The sequence below is a fragment of the Nilaparvata lugens genome, chromosome 14 (genome assembly GCF_014356525.2).
Source record: "Nilaparvata lugens isolate BPH chromosome 14, ASM1435652v1, whole genome shotgun sequence".
Lineage (NCBI taxonomy): Eukaryota > Metazoa > Arthropoda > Insecta > Hemiptera > Delphacidae > Nilaparvata > Nilaparvata lugens.
In genome coordinates, this window is record NC_052517.1 from 1928064 (window position 1) to 1943549 (window position 15486).

The 15486-nt window shown below is 30.4% G+C and overlaps 1 long non-coding RNA gene across 1 annotated transcript; it reads left to right on the top strand.

The window, feature by feature from the left end:
- The first annotated feature begins 383 nt into the window (after positions 1-383).
- Positions 384-5706, top strand: LOC120354142. The gene is made up of 2 exons (XR_005572834.1): positions 384-2936; positions 3240-5706. It is a non-coding gene; the product is annotated as an uncharacterized LOC120354142 (long non-coding RNA).
- The last annotated feature ends 9780 nt before the right edge of the window (positions 5707-15486 follow it).

Genomic DNA, 15486 nt, shown 5'->3' on the forward strand with positions numbered 1-15486 from the left:
TGGTGTGGTAAATTCTGTGCTATAATTCTCCCCACATTTTTCCCTTTTGCTACCAAAATGTTACCAATTTGATCATCTAAATTTCCCTCACAATAGCGGGGAGAAATTCCACCTGTAAGCTTATAAATTTCTAGTCTTTCTAGATTTTTACTATTTTTGGGAGTAGATTTTGGTTTTATGATGGAATGGGAGAATATCAACACTCTGGTCCAGTTGCACAAAAGCCGGTTAAATTTTAACCGCGATTGATTTCATGAGAACCAATCAGAGAAGGCCTTTTACAAATTGAGTGAGCGAGTTCATGTGTGTGGGACTGTGTCAAAATTATGACTCAGCTGTTGAACTTTTGTAATCATTCAATCAGGTACTTAGTGCCGGTTGCAAAAAAAGCCGGGTTATTTTCAATCCTGATTAATTATTACTGTAGATCCATCATTTTGAAATGGTCTTCTCTGATTGGTTCTCCTCAAATTAATCACGGTTAAAATTTAACCGGCTTTTGTGCAAACAAGCCTCTATCAACCAATTTTACAACCGCTCATTTCAAATCTTGTATTTGTTGCAGAATTCTACTGTTTTTAACTTTTCTATTAAAATAATGATTAATATATTTTTTCAATATGGAAGTATGGCATTTTAATAACAATCAAGCATTATAAACATATTCCCTGCATTTTCTTGTTTTAAATTTTTATTTTATCTTACAACATTTTCTAGATTTATTTGTGACAAACATTAATTTTCCATTTCAAAAATGTAATGTACATTCAAAAACGATCACTTCTACTTTTACTTACAACTATTTTTGTTTTTACACCAAATTTCTCTAAATGAATATTCGAAAAACAATTGAAGGAAATCTTCAAACAATGACCGTCCGTTAGTGAGTTAATTTTTTGTAAAAAAAATACTTGAAAACCTAACAATATTGTGTAATATAGGCAGGTAGTTACGTCTTGTAAAAATTGAAAACTATTGTGTGTAATTTTGTAAAAAAAATCTGATAATGGGGTCTGGTTGTTGGGAAAAATATATATATTATTTTATCTTTAATGTAAATTGGGGATTAATTTTGTTTTCGATTGTTTGTTGAAACGTTTTTTAATAAATGTTAAATAGGAAGGCTGATTTACTTCAAAAACTGTGCTTCTTATAATATAAATTTCGAAGTATAATCCTCAATAAATTTGTTTCAAAATAATTTATTTATTTTGAAAACAGGATAACTGGCAGCTTGTAATTTTGTTTAGTGTATTATTATTATTATTAAATTGTAAATTTTTTACCTCTAGTTTGTTTATAACTTTATCAACTCACCGGTTTTTAATTTAGTTGGATTATTTTTTTGTTTTTGAAAACAATTTTATGTAGATACTTTAGAACTTGTGCACTTGTTTTATGTTTTGTAAAATAGTTGAATGATTTTAAACGAAAATTATATAATTTGATCAAAAGTCATGGAACCTTGAAAAGTGGGTGGAAAACGATTAAAAAAATTTAGGATCTAGAATTTTACTAAAATTGTAAGGGATTATATGTGCAAGATTAGGATATAAGACAACAAAACTAATTCGAAAAATTCTAGATTTAATTGTTGTCTAGTATATACATATATTATGGTATATAATAATATTATCATTGATGACTATACTGTGAAAATTTTAATAACTATAGATATATTGTTGATACAGTTTAAGGTTGATGTAAATATCAGGCGATAGATGTGTATGTCAATTAATTTTAATTTAATTATTTCTGTTAATTTGGCTTTGATTGGCGAGATTCACTTGTATCGTGACGAGCCAAAGTGGGGCAGGGACAAAGTGTGATTAGAATTTAGTCCCAGGTTGTCGGCATGGGACAAAATTTTGTCCCAGTTTGATGTGGTCCCACATGGAACAATATTATTACTGACTTGAGTTTTGTATCATCTATGATGAAAAATAATGTTTGTTCAATTTTTAAATGCTGGATATTTTGATTGATAATTCTTATTGTACCAATCGGTGATAAAATAAAGCCTCTATGTTAAATTTGAAATTTGATTTTCTCAACTTTTCATTTCATAAACTGTGGTGCTAACTTACTCTCATTTTATTTTTCATGTGTTTCACACATTGTCCATTGGCTTGATTCTCAATTTTTGACACAAGATTTTACACTGTAGAACATTTTTTTTTTAGACATTTTGGGACTTACTTTTTCGTTTTCGTCAATATTTCTCCTAATTTGTTTTGATACTCTCAATTCCCTTGAAACATCATTTGGTAGCCTGAAAAATAACACAAATTTTTCAATTAGATCACAATTTCAGTTACTTCCCCTTCAATTCTATTCAAAAACATTTTTTTCTTTTCATTTTCAACCTCTTTCTTTTGCTAGTATACTTTCACACCTATTGTATGTGTCTCGACAACATCTCAAATATGACTGAACTAAATAATACTTCTTTAACCGACTGTACATGGAATAGAAACTATTGTACCAGACTGTACACCGTATTGTCACTATGTAAATAAATACTATGAATAGATATAGCGGATGAGTGTACAAAAAAACAGCTAGCTGAATTGAGAGAAATTGAATTTAAAAAAAATAAAACACAAGCTTGTGTTTTTTTAGGCAAATTGTGAACATACTAGGTGAATAATTGAGATTGTGTATTATATATTACAATAATAATTACTATTATAAATAAATTTAGATAATGTGGTAAATTAGGTAATTGTTGTAGAGAGTGAGAGAGAGAGAAAAGTTGAGAAAGTTCCAACTTGAATAATAGTTGGAATTTTTTGACTTCTGTATTTTTTATAAAATGGAAGTAGGTGATTTTTCTGGTATATGGTGAAAGAAACTAATATTAGAGGCTGTTTTAAAGTTTGGTTGGTGTTTGAAACATTTTTTATTTAAAAATATTTTTCCAAATTTTTTGTTAGGTATCTAATTCATTTCTGTGATATCCATTTCCAGAAATATTTTCCTGCTTTTTGTATTCTTTTTTTCTTGTTTACTTGTTATCTGAACTCATTTCAGTTCATTTTCCTTGTCTTTATCTACAGAAATATATTCTATCGTTTGTATATTTCATTTATTGGTTATCTAGATCTATTTCTACTCATAGGTCGTCCCTATTTTCTATATTTTGTTTGTATCCTCATTTTCGTCTACTGTTTATCTAAATTTATTTTATTCTCTAATTTACTTTTTATTTGAAGATATTTTTCCAAATTTTTTATTAGGTATCTAAATTCATTTCTGTGATATCCATTTCCAGAAATATTTTCCTGCTTTTTGTTTTCTTGTTTACTTGTTATCTGAATTCATTTCAGTTTATTTTCCTTGACTTTATCTACAGAAATATCTTCTGTCGTTTGTATATTTCATTTATTGGTTATCTAGATAAAGAGATTCAGGTTAAAATGGAAGAGTTTCAATTTAATGAGAGGTTTAGAATAAAGATATTGATTGATTGATAGATCTATTTCTACTCATAGGTCTCTATTTTCTTCTATATTTTTTATATATCCTTATTTTAGTCTACTGTTTATCTAAATTTATTTCAGTTATTTTTTATAGTATAAACATTGAAAATTATTTTTCTGTCCTGTTTGTCCATGGTTGTTAATTTTTTTAGTACATTAACTCACATTTTCGTCTACTGTTTATCTAAATTTATTTCATTTATTTTTATAGTATTAACCTTGAAAATTATTTTTCTATTCTGCGCATCCATGGTCGTTAATTTTTGTAGTACATTAACTCACATTTTCCAAAACTTGAATATGAATTGTCATTTAAAAATGTTTTCAACATCAGCCAAACCGTTTCAACCCTGTCTAAGCACAATACAAATAATAGTTTACTTCTATCAACTACCTTAGGCTTTTTATTATAATTGATGATTGATTACTTATGTGTCTTAGTATTGGTAAATTTTGTAGACTCTAGTTTTGAAAATATTGTAAAAATCTGTTACTTTAATTAAGATTTTTATGGGGGAAATGAATGACATGAAACCTGAAACCTGTTTGAAGCAGTCATCAAAATTGTTTGTTAATCAATTTTTCAATACCATCTTATAGAAAGGAATTGTCCTATACATGTACATGACAACATGATACTCATTCATTTAATCTATACTATAATAAATGAAAGAACTGGCTTATACAGGTAGGGGATAGGAAATTCACGAATGACACATCATCACGTCTCAACTACTCAACTCATTAACTTCACATTTTGCATAAATATTCTCAATTAGTTGAGGAGGTTATGGGCCTATTTTCATTCTTATAATCAATCAATTTTAATTAAATAATTCAAACAAATTTTTGACTCAATGTTTACACAATGATAAAAGCCCAACCAAACAGATATATTTCTCCAAGTGATTCCTTGGAGCATGTGTGGCTGTAAATTAATATTACATCAATAAACCTGTAACAGCTACATGTCAGAGGATCGGCAACGTTGTTCTGTATGGTTGCAAGTTCGAGACCAGTCAAAGTCTTTTTTTTTTTTGCTGAGAATTTACAACTCTGATAAAGATTATCCAAGTAATTTTGACACAGTCATCAATAATTAATAATCAATAATTATTTTATCAGATGGAAATCACTGAGATATTGCATTTATTCAAATGCTGATGAATTAATTATTTGGATTTTCATTTAATAATAATAGATATAATTTTTTTATTATGTTTCCTGGGCATAAGGAGATTGCATTTTACAACAAATTGTAATTTTTTCTATTGATGTAGTAATGGATGAAGAAAAACACCATATTTTCCCCCAGTGTTCAATATTAATAGTCTTTAAAGTGTAATATTTATTTTATCCAAGTTTATTTATCTTTGTAACTCGTTTTTTCGTAACTGGGGACCCAAAAACCTTCGGGTTTGGCAAGACCCTCAATTTTTTGTATTCTGAATAAAAATTTTGATTGAATTTTGAAACTTATATCCACCTATACAAACAATTTTGAGGACCGCTTCAATTCTATTCAAATATTTTGTCTTTAAACAAATGAATCATTTTTCAATTATATTTTGTTTCTAATCACCATATACATTATGAATTGATAAAAGTTACGTTTGATAATATTTTGATAATATTTGTTACCCAAAGTATGTTTAATTGTATTTGTTTTCGAAAATGTTTGTGTATAAATTGAATTGAAACTACTAATTATATTCACAATTCACAATGCTATTATATAGATATATATTTAATCTTAAATGAATAAATGATGATGATGATGATAAACTTACATACAATAACAATACAATGAAAGTATATATATATAATATTCTGAAGATGATTGAAGGTATTTTCTCTTTGATTTTGCTGTTTTATGTTTTCCATTATTTTTAATTAATTTTTATCATTACATATAAACATAATATATATTAAATATATGTTATATTTATATATTTATTATCATATCCACTACTCTGGCTAGCTATTTCTGTTATATTATTGTCTTTTTGTTTTATTTTCAATTTGTTTCTTGAATTATTGTACATTATTTTTAGTTTTAATAATGCTGTCTTAATGTAGTTACATACCACAAGATTATCTACATTTTCATCATGTATTAATGATATTGAATATAATTTTAATTTTGTGTTTTGTGCAAAAATTATACAATACACATACTACCTTCGTGAAGATAGTTGAAATAAAAGATCTATTCATTATATTATTATTTTTTGTTTTATTTTCAATCTATTAATTTTCTCACCTCATTTATTATCATTTTCCTTGCCGTTTATCATTTTGTTGATTTTTAAAACTGTCAATTAGACAGAGAGAAAAAGTACAAAGAAATGAAAATTTGGAAATATTTTCTTTTTTACTGTTCAATTTTTCTTTTAATTCAGTTTTATGTAACAAAGTTTTCTCATATTTTTCAACATTTCTGTTTTCCTCCAATTTTTATTTATGTCCAATTAACGTTTCTAATCTATCATTTTATTCGAGGAAAACCTTAATTCGCTCACTAATAATTGTAACCTGAAACACTGACACCTGGTTGCACAAAAGTCTGTTTACTTTTAATCTTGTATTCCACAACAGCCAATCAGAGAAGGTGTCTCAAAAATCTTCTCTGATTGGTTCTCATGGAATTTAATCATTACATTACATTTATTACATTCCTTAATCACAACATCAAATTAATGATTGGGAGAGAATCAACAGGATAAACCCAAAACTGTTCCTCTCCCCAATTTTGATAAAAATAGTCCAAATGAGGTTATGAAAACACTTTTATAAAGATCACAAAAATTTACAGTCCAAATAAACATTACACTAAAAATTTTGTATCTCGGTTGATCAGAAAGATGAAACAAATTATTATTACACTTGAAAATGCATTAATAAATTGAAAAATATTAAAAAACTTGATAAATTTGAAGTCAGAAAAATGATTAGAATTTAACAGGCTTTTATGCAACCTGGCTTGAATCATTTAATTTTTTAAACCAACAATAATATTGATCTAAAGCTGTTACAGCACCATTTTCAAATTACACATTAATTGATTGTAATTTTATGTTCAGTTTATATTTCAATTCAATAACTTCTTTTATTTGAAACTGATAATATTTTTAAGTTTCCCTTCAAAATATTGCAATTTCATAATATGTCCTGTTACAGCACCATTTTCAAATTACACATTAATTGATTGTAATTTTATGTTCAGTTTATATTTCAATTCAATAACTTCTTTTATTTGAAACTAAGAATATTTTTAAGTTTCCCTTCAAAATATTGCAATCTCATAATATGTCCTGTCCTATTCTACTCAAATAATATAATTATGTTACACAAGCAATACAAATAATATACATCATTATATTTCCAGGACTGTGTTTATTATATATTTTCTAATATTATAATACATTTAGCTCATTAGTTGAAGTATATACATTTATGGCTCATACTGGGAAGCATAATTGATAATAATTATCAATTATTATTTAATAAACAATTATTGTTTATCATAAACTATTGAATTCTAATGATTATTTGCAATTATTCTGCCATATTGCCTTATGAACCTTCATTGAAATATACATTAGTTTTAATGGAGTTTTGATGAGAAATATTATGATCAATTTATTATTGAGGAATAAATGGATGATACAATGAGAATAAAATTGTGTATTTATTTAAAAAAACATAACTTTTGTATAAATTGCTGTCTATTGATTTTTAATGAGCATATTTGAAAATATAAATCTTTCAAGTATTTAGGAAGCATAATGGAAGAGGATATGAAATGCAACAAAGAAATCAAAGTAAGAATTGCTATGGCAAAAACAGCATTCAATAAGAAAAAGAGAATCTTTGTAGCCAACTGGACAAGACACTAAGGAAAAAGACTAAGAAATTGTCAAAAAACCACTGATTTACTGTGGTTTAATCAGTGTTTTTGACAATTTCTTAGTCTTTTTCATTCAATATGAATAATTACCACAATATCAACTTCTCAACTACACAAAAAGTGGCACTAAGGAAAAGGCTAATAAAGTGCTATGTTTGGAGTGTGGCACTGTATGGTGCAGAAACTTGGACGCTGAGAAAGGAGAATAAGAGGAGGAAATGTGGATATGGAGAAGGATGGAGGGGATCAGTTGGAGGGATAAGGTTACAAACGAGGAGGTGTTGAGGAGGGTTGGGGAGGGAGTCTGCTGGATGTGATAAAGGGAAGAAAGATGAGATGGCTGGGACATTGGATGAGACGGCAATGCTTGTTGGTGGATGCCATGGAGGGGACCATTCAGGGAAGAAGAGGAAGAGGGAGAAGAAGATACAAAATGTTGGACGACAACAAGGAGGGGATGATGCAACGAAGCGACTGGCAGAGAATAGAAGAGAGTGGAGGGCTGCTGCCATATAGAACGACCTGCTTACGAGCAGAAAACTACAGAACAGAATTTGAAAATAAAACTATAAACTATAGAATTATTCAACATCAGTATAGTGAGATTCATGTTATAAGAGTCAGTGTAAATGATAAGATGGCATAGTTGCTATTTTCTTTTTACCACTGCCTTCTATAGTAGATAACTGTGATTCAAGTCATCCCAGTATGTCTGATCCAATATCAATATTTTCGTCGATTCTTGTTAATAATAACTTTCAAAATATATTTCATTCACCAATAAAGTAAATCCTCTTATGATTTGTTGAAATTTTCATAATTTACATGAAATATTTTCTTAATTATATTTCTACATTGTTAAAAACTGATATGGCAGCATTAAGGAGGTAGAAAATGATAGCGCTATCTGCTTTGTTGAATGATAGACAAGGATAGCAACACTGATGTTAATCAAACACTGCCATTATAACGTGGACCTCACTATAGAACCAGAACAACTACAACATGATACAGTATCAACACAATATGATACAGTATCATCTCAACCTGATACACAACACCATGATTTGATACAAAACAGGATAGAGCTGTATTCTATGCTGAATGATCGACAAGGATAGCAACACCAATGTTAATCAAATACTGCCATTATAACGTGGACCTCACTATAGAACCAGAAAAACTACAACATGATACAGTATCAACACAATATGATACAGTATCATCTCAACTTACTATTTACTATAGTATAGTAAAATATACCTATAGTGAGTTCCACGTTTTAAAGCCAGTAGATTTTATAAGACAACATTGTTGTCATGTTTCTTCTTCCACTGCTCTTGGTAGTTAATTATATTTCCACATAACCCACGATTTGGTAACGGTGCGGAGTTGGAAAAGGATAGAGCTATCTGCTTTGTCTAATGACAGACAAGGATAGCAACACCAATGTTAATCAGGTACTGCCATTATAATGTGGACCTCACTATAGCAATATAGTGTTTGACAATATGATACAGTATCATCTCAACTTGATACACAACACCATAATTTGATACAAAACAGGATAGAGCTATCTGCTTTGTGGAATGATAGACAAGGATAGCAACACTGATGTTAATCAATTACTGCCATTATAACGTGGACCTCTCTACAGGGCATATTACAACTAAGGGTTTTAAACTTGAAGTTTCAGTAAATAAACCTACCACTTCAGGTGAGTTCCAGTGATTAAATTCTGGGGGCTTTATGTGCCGCACCCCTAGTGGCCTCCCAACACCCCTTATAGCCACCCCTAACCTCCCAAAAACGATGCCAAATTACATCTATGATAGGAAGGATGGAACCCATCCCCTCAATCATAGAGTGGACCTACAGTTTTAGGTGGGATCCGAACCACCCCTGAAACATAAACAAAAAATATTAGAAACTGAGTAATTTATCAATTTAATTAATAGGCTGAAATTGGGGGAAAAATACATAGGATTATAATGAGAATTATAATATCAAGGGAGACTTCAGCCTGTCATACTCCAAGTAGGCTATTCAACTAAATTTCATTATGTTCAGATTTTTATGCAATTAAAATAATTTTGATTTCTCATCTATGGTATTTCAATGAGGTTTTATAACTACTACTATCTCACTTAGAAATTCAAATTTGATCTCAGTTAAATTTTCTCAGTTATAAAATGCATAGTCATAGAGCTCTATCATTAACATAATTATTAGAAACAGAACTTCAACTTATATTCTACAGAAAATATTATATAATTTTTTCAATTCTCTATTTTATCAATTGAATCTGAAATATATTGCTATAATTATTCTCACCTTTCTCAAATTTCTGTTGTTATATTCCCAAACGATGACATATTTAATGCTGCATAGAATTCTCAAAAAAGGTTGAGAAGAAAAAATGCCAGAAGATCTTTTCAAGAAATTTGCTGGATCCATTTGTCGAAAAATGTATTTTGACTGACAAAAATAATTAATTGGATAAATATTAATCACAAGATAACATCGACTATAAATATAGTAAAAATTGGTTCAAAGATCTGAAAAATCACACAGAAATATCCTTGAAAAATTAGGGACAAGAAAAAAGTTTGAATCGGGAGAAGCCTGGAAAACATCACACACAATTTGTCTGGGGAAAATTGGAGATGAATAAACAGTTTTTGAAGAGAACATAAATCCTTATTAATTAACAAATATCAGAATAACACTTGGAAACTTACAACTATTCTAAGTAAACAGACAAAATAGTAACACATGATATAGAAACACATCCTTAAAACTATGAGTCTACCCAGCTCAATTGGAGCCTCGAGCCTAGCCTTTAATTCACATGACATGTACACAAAAACACAATAGAAAACACAATAAAATATGCCTCCAACAGACCTGGATAGGGAAGTTTCAGGAAAAGGTGGATTGGTTTTTGGGGAGAGAGACATAGTGGACCTTCAAATCAGTATGCTCAGCCCACTGAATTGAGATCCTAGCTCCAAGTGATCGACAGTTAACAACCACCCCAGGGTCTGGCTGCATTGGTGGATGTCATTGCTGTCTTTCACTCAAATCAGGTCCTGAAAAAGATGGATTGGTTTTTGGGGAGAGAGACAGAGTGGACCATCAAATCAGTATGCCCAACCCACTGAATTGAGATCCTAGCTCCAAGTGATCGACAGTTAACAACCACCCCAGAGTCTGGCTGCATTGGTGGATGTCATTGCTGTCTTTCACTCAAAAAGGTCCTGAAAAAGGTAGTTCGGGTCTGTTGGTGCATTCAAACACACATGATGAGGGACCTGAGCTAGATGTGCTGAAACCCTAACCTTACTCTAAAAAGTGTGCTGACTGCAAAATCAAATCTAAATGTCCTACTTCTAAGGGGTTGCATTTTAACAAACCGTGTGTGGTGAGGGACCTGAGCTAGATCTATAGATGTGCTGAAACCCTATCCTTACTCTAAAAATTTTGCTGACTGAAAAATCAAATCTAAATTTCCTACTTCTAAGGGGCTCCTAATGATGGGGTGAATACTTTAAAGAGGAGTGAGTTTGTCTCACTGAGCTGGAAGCATAATCAGCATGCCGAGCCCACCGGAATAGGCTTCCAACTCTATGATTGACAGCAATTGGTACTCAGTACAGGGTCTGGCTGTATTGGTCTGAGTCGATACTGTCTTTCATACCTCATCACAAAGGGTCAGAATAAGGGACGCTACATCTATAACAAGAAACATCAATACAAAATGAGTAACTCATTCTTATGTTAACAAGAAAATTCTCAAAATATGTCAGACTTCTATGCAAAAATTATGAGTTACTCAAAATTTAAATTTAGTTTTAAAACTATCAAACTGATGAGGTCAGGGCCAGGGAATCCATGATGATCCTCGATGATCCTTGATGGTCCTTGGAAGCCTGCTGTATTAAATCTATATGTATAAATCTATGTGTTGGTATTTGTGTGTGTGTGAAAAAACATGTGTACTGACAACAATTCCGTGTAACCTCACACACACATTCTACTTGAAAAAGCATAGATTATCTCTGAAAAGAGACTTATTTATGGCAAATTTTATTTTAAAATAATGAATTGAAAACAAGAAGTGTAGTTATCGAAATATCAATGAATAATTTTTAATAAAAATGTATATTGTACAGTTCTACTGTTGAGGAAAATTGTCTCATTATCTGACAACTTTTGATGGTTTCCCTATTACATCCAGAAAAATACTACAACGAAAACCGCGAGGTCTGAAACCTTCTGAAACGACTATATGACAACGATGTGGAACATCCCACCAGTAAAGCTGTACAACAAATCACTTTAAATTAAATAGGCTACTTGTAGCTGAAGGCTAGAAAAATTGTTGTGGAACAGTTTTATAAGAGAATGTGACAATTAATTAATTAATTATGTGTGTGAGGACATTTTTGTGTAGCATTGAAGTAATTTGAAGTCACTGACTCACCAAACTGCAATCAGCTCAAACCTGGAAACAAACAGAATGAATTTAGTTTCATGAAACAAGGAAGTTCATGGAATGATTCAAATTGAAAACAATCATTCAAAAAGTGTTCAAGTCACAAAATTGACTCAAGTAAAAAAATGCTTTCTGAATAATGAAAGAATGTCTCACCTCATCTTTGTTGCGGATGCGCCCTCCCAGCAACCAGCAAGTCCAGAGTCCAGAGTTGTCGTCCAGTCTTTTGAGCACTTTTTTCACAACACTGCACTACTTTCACTAGACTTTAACGCACTCGCGGAACGCGTATCCATTTTTGTGCGGTACGGAACACTCCCGAAACGCGTATCCATTTTTGTACGGCACGGAATGTTCAGAGTTCATCACTGTATACAGTGGGTGATAGCTGAAAATACAAAACAAAAACTATTAGAATGATGCAGTAGTGACACATCAACAAATCAAATCCAATTGATCAGTCAAAGTGTCACTGTACTAGGAATTCGAAGTACTACACTAGAATTTTCTAATTATAGAGGTATTAAGTAATATTTGATATTATCCTACAGACTAGACTCTTGTATAATTATTTGAAAATTGAGATGAAGTGACATCTAAAGATAAAAAACATCCTGCATTGCATTTCATTTGTTGTCTTGGAAGCTTATTTCCAAGTCTTGTGTAATTCCTCTAATCAATCTTATTTCAGAAATAATATTCATAATATTCCAAATTCCTTGATGAGAATCGCATTAATAAGAGGATTCAAGTGGACAGCGCATCATCATCTATCTGATGGCTCCAAAAATATTTCAAAAAATCAGTAAACATCTAGCATTTATCAACTAGATTCAATATAAAATATCCTAGCATTATGAAGTTCTCTGATAAAGTTCACTCCTGTTTTTTTTTTTTTTTTTTGTATAGAATATTAATTTGATGAATTTTTGGAACCACAAGATGATCCTTGGGTTCCACTATCATAGAGGTACTTTTAGAGGTACTGCTAGAGGTACTTCAATCCACGAAGAAAATCAAAACTAAAATACTGTACTTTTCCTGTGGAATAAATTTTAGGTCCAAATATTAATTGGAGACCCCAGTCCCTGGCAACGACTTCAAGTATTCGAGTAAATATTGACAATTTAATTATTTGAATGAAAAAGACTAAGAAATTGTCTATTTCATTCAATAGTATGAATAATTACCACAATATCAACTTCTCAACTACACAAAAAAAATTTAATTATTCCTCATATCTAATTGAAATAAAATTAAGCTGTAAGAGAATGAAGTTGATTAGACACATTGACATGAAAATTACAATAAATCAAAAATATATCTCTAGATTTCAAAGTTTATTTTTGGAAATTCCATCTTCTTGAAGACTGCAGACTCTCAGACAAGAATATGTCATGAGATAATATATAAAGTAACTGTATTAATAGACGTTTTCTTGATATCTATATTTTCCAAGAGGAAGCCTAATAATATAAAGTATATATATGATGATTTCTATTTCATTGATGGAAGTTGATCTTGAAGAAGTCTCATGTTTTCATGAGAATACAGCAGCAGTCATAGTTAAATTCTCTCAAAAAATGTTCATTTTTCGAGAATAAGTTATTATTCTATATGGATTGAGTTAAATATTCTCAATTCTGAGTCAACAATAAATATGCATCACTTACATAGCAAGTGTATCTGTCATAAGATAATATATGAAGTAACTGTATTAATAGACGTTTTCTTGATATCTATATTTTCCAAGAGGTACCTAGCCTAATAATATAAAGTATATATATGATGATTTTTATTTCATTGATGGAAGTTCATCTTGAAGAAGTCTCATGTTTTCATGAGAATACAGCAGCAGTCATAGTTAAATTCTCTCAAAAAATGTTCATTTTTCGAGAATAAGTTATTATTCTATATGGATTGAGTTAAATATTCTCAATTCTGAGTCAACAATAAATATGCATCACTTACATAGCAAGTGTATCTGTCATAAGATAATATATGAAGTAACTGTATTAATAGACGTTTTCTTGATATCTATATTTTCCAAGCGGTAGCCTAATAATATAAAGTATATAAATATAATATGATGATTTCTATTTCATTGATGGAAGTTGATCTTGAAGAAGTCTCATGTTTTCATGAGAATACAGCAGCAATCATAGTTGAAATCTCTCAAAAAATGTTCATTTTTCGAGAATAAGTTATTACATTATATGGATTGAGTTCAATATTCTCAATTCTGAGTAAATATGCATCACTTACAGTAGGTCTACTATATTACTCTAAAAACTAAATTATTTTTGTTAGTTGCTCCAGTATTGTATTGAGCACTGTATCCCTCCACAGGAGTATACAGTATATGAGATTACACTACTCATTGCAAGTAGTGGATGGACATTGTGGTGTTTCGGACTCCACCTAAACTGTGGATCCGTGGTGTCCCAATTGAAGCAGCTGCAGGTGGAACTACCTCGAGAGGTTTCCTTTACCAATTAAAACTAACTTCACCACTATAAACTATTTATTTTTAAAATGATTACCATCCTATCCAATCTGCTCCTTCTTTTTTTATTATTTTGGTGATATCCGACTGATGATTGTCCCAAATTTAGACATAGAATAAACAAATAATTTATTGCCAAAAAAGAATGAAGAACTTATCTGAAGTGTTGGGACTGCTTCATGTAGAATAAGTGATCCAAGATGGCTGTTTTCTTGATCCTCTCTGCATCATGATTCCTCATCCTCTTTGATGACTGAGATCGTTGAGACTGGAAGAGAAGAGAGGGAAAATTGGAGTTTTTCTCTAAAAATTGAACTAATTTGTGAAATGTAAAGAGTTGATTCAGGGGTAAGTGAATAATTGACACTAATAAAAGAAGGAGATATAGTTGATTGTCTGAAAAATTCTTTGTTGTCACATGAAGGAGAAGAAATTTGAAAAATGGAAATTGGACGGGTGCCAGTGAACATCCCTGCATAACTTCCTGATTTTTGGGATGGGTTTTTGGTTCTTTCTCCTATTTATCAAGGTTTTATCATAAAGGAAGAATACGCGCTAATAAGCTGACTATTTATTCTATGGTTTTATACAAATTTCGCAAACTCTTATTCATATAATTATGATTACTATTATCAAAAGCATCGTCAAGGTCAATAAATGATGCATTTCGACTATTTTATTTGGAAAATTGAGGTATTCTTGTCTTTCCAGCTCTGTTTTTGAAAGGCTTTAATGCATAACTTGTTTGAATTCAAATCAAAATGGCCGCCACAAAAGTCAGGTCTACCAACATGATTCTACCAGAGAAAGTATCGATTTGATACAAGATGGAAATGTGTTTCAATTTCATGCTTATCTACAGTTCATAAATGAATCGATGTGTCTAATTATATATTATTAATGATTCACTGGTTTTGTAGATAATATGCAATCAATTCTGTTTCATCAATTGTGGAGTATTTCCCTTGGAACTTGAAATTATTCTCAAACAGCTGATATCTTGAACTCAGCAACGCCATCTTGAATAAAAAACCGCGGGAAATTCAAGATCTCTATGCTCTAGGAACAGTTGCAATAAAGGAAAGGATAT